General features: G+C 41.8%; 1 protein-coding gene and 1 pseudogene across 3 annotated transcripts in view; both read left to right on the top strand.

Moving 5' to 3' along the window:
* UBAP1 (ubiquitin associated protein 1) overlaps positions 1 to 14,625 on the top strand; it is a 53,261-nt gene that overhangs the window by 10,815 nt on the left and 27,821 nt on the right. The window lies entirely within an intron of this gene.
* LOC115275911 lies at positions 2,007 to 3,366 on the top strand (annotated as a pseudogene).

Raw genomic sequence — 14,625 nt, 5'->3', positions numbered from 1 at the left:
CTTCTTTGTATAAGATGCAAGTTAACCAGTTATATTGTATTGGCTACTTGTAGAGTGAAATAGTTATTAGTGTTAGATAGTAAGCATTTTCTACTTTAAAAAAGTGGGTGTGGACTCTGTACTTAATCATAGACTCAACAAGTGATTACATGTGTTTGTGCTCTCGTAACTAAGAATATGCATGAAGTCTTGTGGTATTTTTCTTATAAGAGCATAAAAGCTGCTTAAGTCTATAGTTATAAAAGAATATATCCAGACCCTTAATTCTGAAAAGGTTGTCGGAGATCATTTACTCCAGGCTTCCTTTTTTTGTAGAAGCAATGCTGAATTCTTTTTCCCTCAAAGATTTTGACAGGCTCTAAACCATCCCAAATTGATTGAAAAATTAAGGCTAGAACTCAGGTTTTTAACTGTTCAGAGTGCTCTTTCTTTCTCAAATTATGGCATGAGTTGTGATGTGATTTTTTTTTTTTTTTTTTGAGAGAGTGTGAGAGGGTGCAGGTGAGTGAGAGACAGAGAGGGAAAGAGAGAGTGACAGAGAGTGAGAGAAAGAATCCCATGAAGGGCAGAGAGAGAGGGAGAGAAGCTGGACCCACCCAAAGCCAGGCTTGAGATCACTGAATGCAGGGCTCAAGCTTACTTGATGCAGGAATTGAACTCCCTATTCTAATTCATAACTGTCAGCACTTTCCTGTTCTTACACTATGTTAGTCTCATAGGCCTTATAATTTCAGACTATTGGTGATTACAAAAATCATTCTTAATTTTTTCATATTAAGGTCATTGTTTTGTCTTAGTTTTATTTCCAAGATACATATTAGGAATATTAGTTATAGAATTATATTTTCAGAAAGTTTAAGAGCAAGGGGAAAAGAAAAGGCTTCCCCTGCTAAAGATTAGATATGATGCTAGATGCTTGTAGAATTAAGAGGAACCCACAGTCGACCCAGAGTTGAGGAAATCCTTGTCTAGATTTTTCTTGACTCATTTTAGAATTAGCTGGAGTTATTTTTTAATTTTTAATAATGATTTTTATTTATTTTTGAGAAACAGAGAGAGATAGCATGAGCAGGGGAGGGTCAGAGAGATGGAGTTATAGAATCTGAAGACAGGCTCCAGGCTCTGAGCTAGCTGTCAGCACAGAGCCCAACATGGGGCTCAAACCCACGGACCGTGAGATCATGATCTGAGTCGAAGTCAGAGGCTTAACCGACTGAGTCACCCAGGCGCTCCAAGAATCTTTTCTTTTTAATTTTAATTTTTTAATTTTTTAATTTTTTTATGTCTTTATTTGTTGAGAGAGAGAGACAGAAAGTGAGTGGGGGAGGGGCAGAGAGAGGGAGACACAGAATCTGAAGCTGGCTTTAGGCTCTGATCTGTCAGCACAGAGCCCAATGCAATGCTCAAACCCATGGACCGTGAGATCATGACCTGAGTTGAAATTGGACGTTTAACCGACTGAACCACCCAGGCACCCCATGAATCTTAATTTAATTTAATTTATTTATTTTGAGAGAGAGAGCATGAGCAGGGCAGGGATAGAGAGAGAGGGAATGAGAGAATCTCAAGTGGGCTCCATGTCAGTGCAGAGCCCAGCGCAGGGCTTTATTTCGCAAACCTGAGATCATGACCTGAGCCGGAATCAAGAGTTGGATGCTTGACAAACTGAGCCACCCAAGTGCCTCAAGAATTAGCTAGAGTTCTTTTTTTTTTTTTTAATGTTTTATTTATTTTTGAGAGAGACAGCATGAGCAGGGGAGGGTCAGAGAGAGAGGGAGACACAGAATCCGAAGACAGACTCCAGGCTCTGAGCTAGCTCTCAGCACAGAGCCTGACGTGGGGCTTGAACCCATGAACCGTGAGATCATGACCTGAGCTGAAGCTGGACACCCAACCAACTGAGCCACCCAGGTGCCCCAAGCTAGAGTTAAGTGTAGTTCTTAGAAATCTAACAAATTGGGTCAGGTGGCCTGAGCCCTGGCTTCTCCTCTTATTCCTGGAACATCATGAGCTTCACCACCCACTTCACCTCCTCCAATTATCGGTCTGTGGGCTGAATGCAGTCGCCCAGCCACTGGGTCCGGCCAGTCAGCAATGTGGTGAGGGTCTATGCAGGCGCTGGTGCTCAGGCTCCCAGATCTCTGTGTCCTGCTCTTCTAGCTTCTGGGGCAGCTGGGAGTTGAGGGGCATGGGTGCCGGGAGGGCTGGGGCTCTGGCGGGCATGGGGTCATCCAGGGCAAGAAGGAGACCATGCAGGACCTGAATGACCGCCTGGCCTCCTACCTGGAGAGGATGAGGAGTCTGGAGGCTGATAATCAGAGATTGGAGATCAAAATCAAGGAACACCTGGAGAAGAAGAGACTCCAGGTCACAGACTGGGGGCATTACTTCAAGACTATCGAGGAGCTGAGGGCTCAGATCTTTGCAAATTCTGTGGACAATGACCGCATCGTTCTGCAGATTGACAGTGCCCCTCTTGCTGCTGATGACTTAAGAGTCAAGTATGAGATGGAGCTGGCTATGCACCAGTCTGTGGGGAGCGACATTCATGGGCTCCACAAGATCATTGATGACACCAGAGTCACTTGGCTACAGCTGGAGATCGAGGCTCTCAAGGAGGAGCTGCTCTTCATGAAGAAGAACCATGAGGAGAAAGTAAAGGGTCTACAAAACCAAATTGCCAGCTCTGGGTTGACTGTGGAGTTGGATGCCCCCAGATTTCAGGACCTTAGCAAGATCATGGTGAACATCTGGGCCCAGTATGACAAGCTGGCAAAGAAGAACCGAGAGGAGCTGGACAAGTACTGGTCCCAGCAGATTGAGAGTACCACAGTGGTCACCTCCCAGACCGCTGAGATAGGAGCAGCTGAGACGACCCTCACAGAGCTGAGACGTACAGCCCAGTCCTTGGAAATCAGTCTCGAGTCGATGATAAACCTGAAGGCCGGTTTGGAGAACAGCTTGAGGGAGGTGGAGACCTGCTACACATTACAGATGGAGCAGCTCAATGGCATCCTCTTGCACCTGGAGTCAGACCTGTCGCAGACCCTGACAGGGTCAGCAGCAGGCCTAGGACTACGGGGCCTTGCTCAATGTCAACATCAAGCTAGAGATTGAGATTGCCACCTACCGTTGCTTGTTGGAAGATGGGGAGGACTTCAGTCTGGGTGACGCCCTGGATGCCAGCAACTCCTTGCAAACCATCTAGAAGGCCTCCACCACAGGATCATGGACAGCAAAGTGGTGTCTGAGACCAGTGACACCAAAGGCAAAAGCAGGGTACCATTTGGGGAGCAAGAGGCCAATAAAAAGGTCAGAGGTCAAAAAAAAAACCCCAAAGCAGGTTGGGTCAATAATTTACCTTGACAAATACTATATATTTTTTTTATGTACTCCTAGTTGCTTTTTAAATTTTAGCAGGTTGATATTCAACTATAACCAGTTTGTAGTAAATCATGTGAAATGAACTTCGTGGGGAGCCTTGATGACTTAGTTGGTTAAGTGACCAACTCTTGATTTCAACTCAGGTTATGTATGATCTCATGATTCATGAGTTTTAGCCATGCATCTGCACAGTCAGTGCAGAGCCTACTTGGGATTCTTTGTCTCCCTCTCTCTCTGCCTTTTTTATACTTGTACATATGCATGCTTGCTCTTTCTCTCAAAATAAACTTAAGAGCTTTGAGTCACTAGTTGCTCGTATAGCTGTTAAGTATACCATATGATTAAGAATTGGTAAAATATCATTTGCAAGAGTAATTAGTGAGAAAACGTGTACATTATAGCAATTTGCCTTTAAAATAACCTTCATCTTCTGGGGCACCTGGCTGGTTCAGGTGGAAGAGACTTGATCTCAGGGTCATGAATTTGAACCATGTGTTGGGTGTAGAGATTACTAAATAAAAAATAAACTTAAAAAACTAGCTTTCATTTTTTGAGTCTCAAAGTCATTTTTGCTCAGTACTTTTCTATGTAGAATGAAAATAGGAATGATATATTTGGGCAGTTGCATGTTACTATACTTTTGATCTGGAATCTATTTGGGGGTGGAGTGTGAGATGAGCCTAACTTTTTTCTAGGTGGCTACCCTGTTGTTCCATCTCTTCACAAATTTTCTTTTTCTTTCTTTCTTTTCTTCTTTCTTTCTTTCTTTTTTCCCTTCCTTCCTTCCTCCCTCACTTTTCTGTTTTTTAAGATTTTATTTCATTTTAGTTTATTTTTGAGAGAGTGAGCAAGCATGTGCATGAGCAGGGGAGGGGTGGGGGGAAGGGGAGAGGGAATCCCCAGCAGGCTCCACATTGATAGCAAAGAGCCTGATGTGGGGCTTGAACCTGAAAACCATGAAATCATGTCTGAGCCAAAGTCAGACACTTAACTGACTGAGCTACCCAGGTGCCTCCCAAGATTTTATTTTTAAGTAATCTCTATACCTAACATAGGGCTTGAACTCATGACCCTGAGATCAAGAGGATGCATGTTCTACCTGTTGAGCTGACCGGCATCCCCATCATTTCACAAATTTTAAAATATAGCACATTTTAGCACTATATAGCACATTTCCAAATTTGGGTATTTTTAGGGATTCTCTTCTGTTCCACTGATCTCTCTGTGCCAGTATGGCACAGCTGTAAGTGTTTTATCTTACAATAAATATTGTAATATCTGACAGTCTAGTCTTCATTATTTTCTTCACAGTTTTCTTGGTTGCTCTTGTTTATATTATTTCCAGATGAACGTTAGAATCAGCTTTTCTAGTTAATAAAACAGAAGACTCTAGTCTTTGTTTTTATTATGCCACATTTAAAGAGCAGCGTAAGGAGAATTGATCTTAATAATGTAGTGTGTCTTATTCAAGATTTAGCATATGTTTTTCCAGTTATAAGTCCTTTTTTCTGTTACTCAGTAGAGCTTTAATTTCTTCTTTTGTATCTAAAATTTATTCCTACTTCTTACCTCTGTGGCACATTGCATGTTTGGATTTTATTTTTTATCTGGTTATTATGTATATGAAGAGCATTTGTTTCAGAATATACCTTGGAGATACTTTGGTTTCAAACCACTACAGTAAAGTGAAGATCACAATGAAGCAAATCAAATGAATCTTTTGGTTTCCTAGTGCATATAAAAGTTATGTTTACACTATACTGTAGTCTGTTATTGTAGTGCAGTATTATTGTGTCTAAAAAAACAAGGTACAGGGGCCCCTGGATGGCTCAGTTGGTTGGACGTTCAACTTTGGCTCAGGTCATGATCTCGTAGTCTGTGAGTTTGAGCCCTGTGTTGGGCTCTGTGCTCACAGCCTGGAGCCCGCTTCTGGTTCTGTGTCTCCTCTCTCTTCCTGTCCCCTACTCATATTCTGTCTCTCTCAAAAATAAACAAACATTAAAAACAAGCTATAGGGGTGCCTGGTGCCTGGGTGGCTTAGTTGGTTCAGCATCTGACTCTTGATTTTGGCTTAGGTCATAATCTCACCATTCATGGTGTTGACAGCGTGGAGCCTGCTTGGGATTCTCTTTCTCCTTCTCTGCTTCTATCCCGCTTGTGTGTACACTCTCTGTCTCACAGAATAAATAAATAAGCCTAAAAAAATGGAAAAACAACGTATGTAGCTTAATTAAAAAGTATTTCATTACTAAAAAATGCTACCCATCATCTGAGCTTTCAGCAATTTGTAATCTTTTTGCTGTTATAGGGTCTTGCCTTGATGTTTATGGCTATTGACTGGTAAGGGTGGTGGTTTCTGAAGGTTTGGGTAGCTGTGGTAAGTTCTTAAAATAAGAGAAAAGTAAAGTTTGCTGCAATGATTGACTTTTTCTTTTTGAAGTATATTTTGAAAGAGTATGTGAGTGCTCAGGCACACGCTGGGGAGGGGCAGAGAGAGAGAGGGAGAGAGAGAATCCCAGACCCCAATGTGGGGCTCGATCCCAAGAACCATGAAATCATGACTGGAGCCAAAATCAAGAGTTGGATACTTGGGGCGCCTGGGTGGCTCAGTGGTTAAGTGTCCGACTTCGGCTCAGGTCATGATCTCAAGGTTGGTGGGTTCGAGCCCTGCATTGGGCTCTGTGCTGACAGCTCAGAGCCTGGAGCCTGCTTCGGATTCTGTGTCTCCCACTCTCTCTGCCCCTCCTCTGCTCATTCTTTGTCCCTCAAAAATAAATGTTAAAAAATTAAGGAAAAAAAAAGTTGGACGCTTAACCAGTTGAGCCACCCAGGCATCCCTTCCATTGGCTTTTTCTTTCATGAATGATTACTCCTTAGCACGAGATGCTGTTTGATAGCATTTTGCCCATAGTAGAAGTTTCAAATTTGAAGTAAGTCCTCTCATTGCTTTATCAAATCAGTCTATGTAATTTCTAAATCGTTTGCTATCAGGGTGCCTGGGTTGCTCAGTTGGTTAAGTGTCTGACTCTTGATTTCTGTTTGGGTCATGGTCCCAGGGTTGTGAGATCAAGCCTTGCATTGAGCTCTGCACTGAGTGTGAAGCTTCTTTAAGATTCTCTCCATCCCCTCTCCCTTTACCCCTCTTCCTGGCTCATGCTCTGTCTCTTTTAAAAAAAAAAAGTTTTAAACCCTTTCCTGTCATTTCAGTAGTTTTCATAGTATCTCCATCAGGAGTAGATTCCATTTCAAGAAAACACTTTCTTTACTCATCCATACGGAGCAACTCTTCATCTGTTAAACTTTTATCCTGAGATTATAGCAATTCAGTCATATCTTCAGGTTTTACTTCTTTCTAATCCTAGTTTTCTTGCTATTTCCTCTACATCTGCACTTATTTCATCCACTGAAGTCTTAATTTCAGTGTGTCAGAGACAGTATGATGTGCAATAAAGCAAAGCACAGTAAGGCAAAGTGTGCCTGTATTAATTTTCTATTTAGAAACATTTTATTGTATACTTGTAATAGTTTTTCAGTTTTGAGGTTTCCCTTGGAAAGTCATTTTTCTTTAAAAATTTTTTTTTTTACCTACCAAAACAAAAAAAATTTTTTAACATGTATTTATTTTTGAAAGACAGAGATAAGAGCACTACTGTGGGAGGGGCAGAGAGAGAGGGACACACAGAATATCCAAAGCAGGCTTCTGGCTCCGAGCTGTCAGCACGGAGCCTGATGCAGGGCTTGAACTCGTGAACCGCGAGATCATGACCTGAGCTGACTGAAGTCAGGTGCTTCACCAACTGAACCACACAGATGCCCCAGACAGTAATGTTTCTAAGTTATTTTTTAAGTTTATGCAATCTCTAGACCCAACATGGGGCTCGAACTCAAGACCCCGAGATCAGTAGCTGCACACTTCACCTACTGAGCCAGCCAGGCACCCCTCTTTTCTAACCTTTTATAACTTTTAACTTCTTTCATCCAGTTTTAAATAATAATGTTAACAAATTACAGTAATAGTGGACATCTTTGTCTTGTTCTTATGGGAATCTTTTATTTCCCCATTAGTCAGGATTCTCTAGCTTTGGTATTAAGAGTGGTGATTTTGTTGATGTGTTGAGAGAGAGAGAGAGAGAGAGAGAGAGAGAGAGCATGCACATGTAGGAGGAATAGAGGGGTTGGGGGGAGAGAGAGAATCCCAAGCAGACTGCACTGTCATCACCAATCTTGATGCAGGGCTTCAACCCATGAACCGTGAGATCATGACCTGAGCCAAAGTCAGATGCTTAAGCAACTGAGTCACCCAAGTGCCTTCTGTTTTTGTTGTTTTTAACTTCATGTTAAGGAGAAGACTGTATGATTTTTCTTCTTAGATTTATTAATGAATGGTGAAGTATATTAACAGGTTCCTAGTATTGAAGTATCCTGAATGTATGGGCTAAATCCCACTTGGATGTGATGTATTCCTATAATGGATTACTAAATTTGGTTTGCATTTTTATTTTGAGGATTTTTATCTCCATGCATACATGAGGGTGTTTTTTTTGTTTTATTTTGAGGATTTTTATCTCCATGCATACATGAGGGTGGGGTTTTTTTTTTGTAGTTTTTTCTTGAATAGCATCAATATTATGCTTGTTTTATAAAAAAAAAATTAGAAACTTCTTTTCCTGTGTTTTGGAATCATTAAAATCTCATTGCAGCTAGGTTTCTTTTGGATTGCAAGAGCCCTTTGACAGCTTTTTCTGTTTCCTCTGTGGTTATTTGGTTAAGATTTCTGTCTCTTGTGTAGTTAGTTTTGATAAATAGTGCTTTCCTGGAAGATCGTCCATTTTATCCAGGTTGTCACTTCTGTTTGCAAAGAGATGAACAAAGCAATGTCTCTAGGTTATTTTAATTTCCTCTATTTTGTACACTTAAATCTCTCCTTTTTTTTTTTTAATGTTTTTTTAAATTTTACTTTTGAGAGAGAGACACACGGAGTGTGAGATGGGGAGGGACAGAGAGAGAGAGAGGGAGACACAGATTCTGAGTCAGGCTCTGTGCGGACAGCTCAGAGCCTGACATGGGGCCCAAATTCTTGAGCAGTGAGGTCATGGCCTGAGCCAAACCCAGGAGTTCCATGCTTAACCAGCTGAGCCACCCAGTCCCCTCACCTCCACTTCTATTTAAAAAAATTTTTTAAAAAACATTTTTGCTTATTATTGAGAGACAGAAACAGAGCATGAACATGGGAGGGGCAGAGAGAGGGGGAGACAGAATCTGAAGCAGGCTCCAGACTCTGAGCTAGCTGTCAGCACAGAGCCCAAGGCAGGGCTCAAACCCACAAATTGTGACCTGAGCAGTCGGACGCTTAACCAACTGAGCCACCCAGACGCCTGCTTCTTTTTAAAATTAAATTAATTGGATGGTTTATGTTTTCCAAATTACAGCTCTTGGGTGTGTTAGTTGATCATTTTTCTGATTTTTTAAAAAAATGTTTTTTTATTTATTTTTGAGAGAGAAAGAGAGACAGCGTGCGTGAGCAGGGAAGGTCAGAGAGAGAGACGAGAGACACAGAATCTGAAGCAGGCTCCAGGCTCTGGAGTGTCAGCACAGAGCCTGCTGCGTGGCTTGAGCCCACGAACCGTGAGATCATGACCTGAGCCAAAGTCGGACACTTAACCAACTGAGTCAGGCGCCCCTCATATTTCTGATTTTTAATTGACTGTTTTTCACTTATGTCCCTACTGTTTCCATTCTTATGTTTTCTTCAGTTGGTTTTTTTTTTGTTTGTTTATTTTTGATACTGAGAGAGACAGAGCGTGAGAGGGGGAGCGGCAGAGAGAGAAGGAGACACAGAACTGGAAGCAGGCTCCAGGCTCTGAGCTAGCTGTCAGCACAGAGCCTGACGTGGGGCTTGAACCCACGAACCATAAGATCACGACCTGAGCCGAAGCTGGATGCTTAACCAACTGAGCCATCCGGGTGCCCTCCTAATAAACATTTTTAATTGCATTACCACTCATCTGTTGAACATTCCATAATTTCATCATTTCCCCTTAATTAAACATTTCAATTATAGGAAGGTGTTATAAGAAATAGTTACAATTAAATAAATATAGGAAGCTTATAACAGTTACTATATTTTAATTTTCACTATTTTTTAATAGAGATTTGCTTTGTTGAAGATAATATCCATGCATTAAAATGGGAATGGGGGGAGTAGGAAGGGCAGTTTTTTATTTGCATTTCCTTGACTAATGAATAATAATGTTGAACATCATCTCATGTGCTTCTTAGTTATTTGTATCTTCTTTGCATAATTGACCATTCATATTCTTTTACCCATTTTCTAATTGGATTATTTGTCTTTTTATTGAGTTGTGGAGTTACTTATGTATTTTAGATACAAGCCCCTTATCAAATGCCACTTGCAAATATATTTTTCTCCCATTCTGTGGGTTGCGTTTTGGTAATTTTTTTTTTTTAAAGAAAACTATTAAGAATCCATTTAGATATGCCTGGCTGGCATAGTCAGTAGAGCTCTTGATCTCAGGGTCACAAATTCAAGCCCCACCTTGGTGTTGGAGCTACTTAAAAAAAAAAAAAAAAGAATCCATTTAAAGTTGGTGAAACTTCTTTATTTTTTTTTAACTTTTTTTATTTAAAAATTTTTTTTTTATGTTTATTTTTGAGAGAGAGTGAGTGCACACTTGCAGGGGAGGGTCAGAAAGAAAGGGAGACACAGAATCTGAAGACAGAATCCGGGCTCTGAGCTATCAGCACAGAGCCCGATGTGGGGCTTAAACTCACAAACTGTGAGATCATGACCTGATCCAAAGTTGGATGCTTAACTGAGCCACCCAGGTGCCTGGGTTTTAAAAAATTTTTTTAAGTTTATCTATTTTGAGAGAGAGAAAGAGAGAGAATCCCAAGTAGGCTTCACACTGCCAGCTCCAAGCTAGAGCCCAACATGGGGCTCAAACCGCGTGAGCCTGAGATCATGACCTGAGCCAAAATCAAGAGTCAGGCACTCGGGCACCTGGGTGGCTCAGTCGGTTAAGCGTCCGGCTTCAGCTCAGGTCATGATCACATAGTTCGTGGGTTCAAGCCCCGCATCAGGCTCTGTGCTGGCAGCTAGCTCAGAGCCTGGAACCTGCTTCAGATTCTGTATCTCCCTCTCTGTCTGACCCTCCCCTGCTTGTGCTATCCCTCTCTGGCTCTCAAAAATAAATAAATGTTAAAAAAAAAAAGTCAGACACTTAACCAACTGCTCCTGGTGAAACTTTATAAAAATGTTTGATGTTAGCTTCTTCTGGGTGTTGTTTACAAAATTATTATTTTATTTATGAGAGAGTGAATGTGGGAGAGGGTAAGAGGGCAAAAGAGAGAGAGAAAAAGAGAGAGAGAGGAGAGAAAATCCCTAGCAGGCTCATTACACATGATGTGGGGCTTGATTTCACAACCCTGGGATTATGACCTGAGCCGAAATTAAAAGAGTTGGATGCTCAGCTGACTGAGCCACCCAGGTACCATGTTTGTAAAATAATAATAATTATTATTATTTTTATTTTAAGTTTTATTTTGAGACAGCATGAGCCGGATGGGGGGGAGGGTGATGGGGAGAGGGGGAGAGAGAGAATCCCAAGCAGGCTACACTGTGAGTGCAGAGCCTGATATGGGGCTTGAACCCATGAACCATGAGATCATGAGCTGTGCCCAAGAGCTGGATGTTTAACTGAGCCACCCAGGTGCCCTTGCAAAATTATTTTTTATTTTACAAAATAAATATATAATTTTTTAGGTTTTGGCCTTTAGCCTAAAAAAGTGTTGATTGAAAGTGTACAATAGAGAGATGCTATAAGTGGCTGTGTGCCATGAACTGCCAATAAAAATGATTTTATTTTTTAATGTTTATTATTTTTTTAAATTTTTTAAAATGTTTTATTTATTTTTGATACAGAGAGAGACAGAGCATGAGAGGGGGAGGGGCAGAGAGAGAAGGAGACACAGAACTGGAAGTAGGCTCCAGGCTCTTAGCTAGCTGTCAGCACAGAGCCTGACGTGGGGCTCGAACCCACGAACGTGAGATCTGACCTGAGCCGAAGTCGGAGGCTTAACCGACTGAGCCACCCAGGCGCCCCTTTTAATGTTTATTTGAGAGAGAGAGAGAGAGAGAGAGAGAGAGAGCAAGCGAGCGCAAGCATGTGTGGGGGAGGGGCAGAGAGAGAGGGAGACACAGAATCTGAAGCAGGCTCCAGGCTCTTGAGCTGTAAGCACAGAGCCTGACGCAGGGTTTGAACTCATGGACCACAAGATCATGACCTGAGCCGAAGTTGGGTGCTTAATGGACTGAGCCACCTATGCATCCCTTCAAGTAGATTTCTCACACTCCTCAGATCAAGACCTGAGCTGACATCAAGATTTGGATGCTTAACTGACTGAACCACCTGGGCCCCCTTAAATTTTATTAGTTTTTTTAAAAGATTTTATTTTCAAGTAATCTCTACACCCAATAGGAGGCTCAAACTTACAACCTTGGCTGAGCTTAAGAGTCTCATGCTGTATGGAACGAGCCAGCCAGTTGCCCCTTACACAATACTTTTTGTCCTGTATAGTCTTGTAGCTAGATTACTTTTCTATTCCTATAGTTTTGCCTATTTTTTATTCCTTTTTTGTTTTTTTAAAGAAGCAGGCTTTTTAATTTATTTTTAATGTTTATTCATTTTTGAGAGAGAGAGAGAGAGAGAGAGTGCAAGCAAGGGAGGGGCAGAGAGAGAAGGGCACAGAGGATCTGAAGCAGGTTCTGAACTGTCAGCATGGAGCCCAGTGCAAGGCTCCAATTCACACACTATGAGATCATGACCTGAGTCGATACTGGCTATTCAACAGACTGAGCCACCCAGGAGCCCTATTTTTTATTCCTATAGTTTGTTATAAGTAGAATCATATAATATGTAATCTTTTGATCCTGAATTCTTTATTAAAAATATTTTTGTTATGTTTGTTTATTTTTGAGAGAGACACACACAGCAGGAACAGGGGGAGGTCAGAGAGAGAGGGAGACATAGAATCTGAAGCAGGATCCAGGCTCTGAGCTGTCAGCACAGAGCCTGATGTAGGACTTTAACTCACAAGTTGTGATATCATGACCTGAGCCAAAGTTGGATGCTTAACTGACTGAGCCACCCAGGTGCCCCAATCCTGGCTTCTTTCATTTACCATGATGCACTTGAGATTCATCCATTTGGTGGTGGTAGTGTATCATACACTGCATATAATTCATTCCTTTTTTTTTTAAGATCTAGTGATTTTTTAAAATTTTTATTTATTTTTTATTTATTTATTTTTGATACAGAGAGACAGAACATGAGAGGGGGAGGGGCAGAGAGAGAAGGAGACACAGAACCGGAAGCAGGAAGCAGGCTCCAGGCTCCGAGCCAGCTGTCAGCACAGAGCCCGACGTGGGGCTCGAACCCACAAACGTGAGATCTGATCTGAGCCGAAGTCGGAGGCTCAACCGACTGAGCCACCCAGGCGCCCCTTCCCCCCCCCCTTTTTTTTTAAAGTATATGTGCTGCTGAAACGAGCACCATCCATTTTTTTAAATTAAAATTTTATTGGGGCGCCTGGGTGGCTCAGTTGGTTGAGCGTCTGACTTCGGCTCAGGTCATGATCTCACGGTTCGTGGGTTCAAGCCCCATGTCGGGCTCTGTGCTGGCAGCTCAGAGCCTGGAGTCTGCTTCCAATTCTGTGTGTCCCTCCCTCTCTGTCCCTCCTCTGCTCATGATCTGTCTCTCTGTCTCTCAAAAATAAATAAATGTTAAAAAAAAATAAAAGTTTTATTTTATTATTTATTTGTGGGTTTTTTTTTTTTTTGATGTTTGTTTTAAAGAAAGGCAGACTCCCACATGCAGCACCTCATTTGGATGTGTTTGGAGTCTTGGAAACTTGACTACCCTACGTTCTTCTTCAAATGGACCTTTTCAGCTTGTTTGGAGGTTTAGCAGGAGGGCACGCTACTTGTATACTCTTAACCGAAGAATGGTCCTCCTCTGTCGGGGACAGTCATCCTCTTGAACCAAGCGCACAGCTTTGGGAGGGATGCATGTTGGAGCAGTGAGGGAGGAAGGGGACACCTGCCTAGCCAGCCAGATCAGCCGAATCAACCCTGGCGATCAATGGAGTGACAGGTGTTGCAGCCAGATCACCCTCACATCAAAAACTTTTTTTTTTTTTAAATTTTAGAGAGACCGGGGAGAGGGGCAGGAGAGAGAAAGAGAATCTTAAGCAGTCTCCATACTCAGCTCAGAGCCCAATATGTGTCTCAGTCCCACAACCCTGGCATCATGACCTGAGCCGAAATCAAGAGTACGATGCTCAATTGACTGAGCCACTCAGGTGCCCCACGATTCATCCATTTAGAGTGTACAATCTGGAGGTGCCTGGGTGGCTCAGTTGCTTAAGCATCCTACTTCCAGCTTAGGTCATGTTCTCATGGTTCAGGAAGTTTGAGCCTCGCATTGGGCTCTCTGCTGTCAGCGCAGAGCCTGCTTCAGATCCTGTCCTCCTCTCTCTCTGCCCCTTGTCCACTTGTGTGTGCTCTCTCTCTCAAAAATAAACAAAAAATTAAAAACTCTTCTATAAAATAAAGTGTACGGGGGGCATCTGGGCGGCTCAGTTGGTTAAGTGCCTGACTTTTGCTCTGGTCATGATCTCACAGTCCATGAGTTTGAGCCCTGTGGCGGATATCCTCTCTCTCTCAAAAAACAAACATTAAAAAAAGATGCAATCTGGTGGCTTTTAGTATATTTATATAGTTTTGCAGTCATCACCACAATCAGTTTTAGAACATTTTTGTTACTCTAAAAAGAAACCCTGTATCCCTGAGCCATTATCTCTCCATTTCCCTGGATTAATTTTTATATATGGTACAAAGTATGGATCAAGGTTTATTTTTTTGCATATGAATGTCTAGCAGCATTTGTTGAGCAGATGATCTTTTCCCCTCTAAGTTTTTGTGCCTTTGTTTAAAATCAACTGGCTATATGTGTACAACTCTATTTCTGGACTGTTTTGGTGGTATGTATGATATCCTTATACCATTTCCACAGTCTTAATTACTGTAGCTTAATAGTACTTTGAAGTTAGGTGATAAGTTCTCCAACTTTGTTCTCTTTTAGAATCATTTGGGCTATTCTATTTCTTGCCTTTCAATGTAAATTTTATTTTTATTTATTTATTTATTTTTTAAATATTTTA

Source organism: Suricata suricatta, chromosome 13, assembly GCF_006229205.1.
Source record: "Suricata suricatta isolate VVHF042 chromosome 13, meerkat_22Aug2017_6uvM2_HiC, whole genome shotgun sequence".
Taxonomy (NCBI): Eukaryota; Metazoa; Chordata; class Mammalia; order Carnivora; family Herpestidae; genus Suricata; species Suricata suricatta.
Note: the sequence above shows the minus strand (reverse complement) of the source record. Positions and strands in the feature narration are given on the sequence as shown.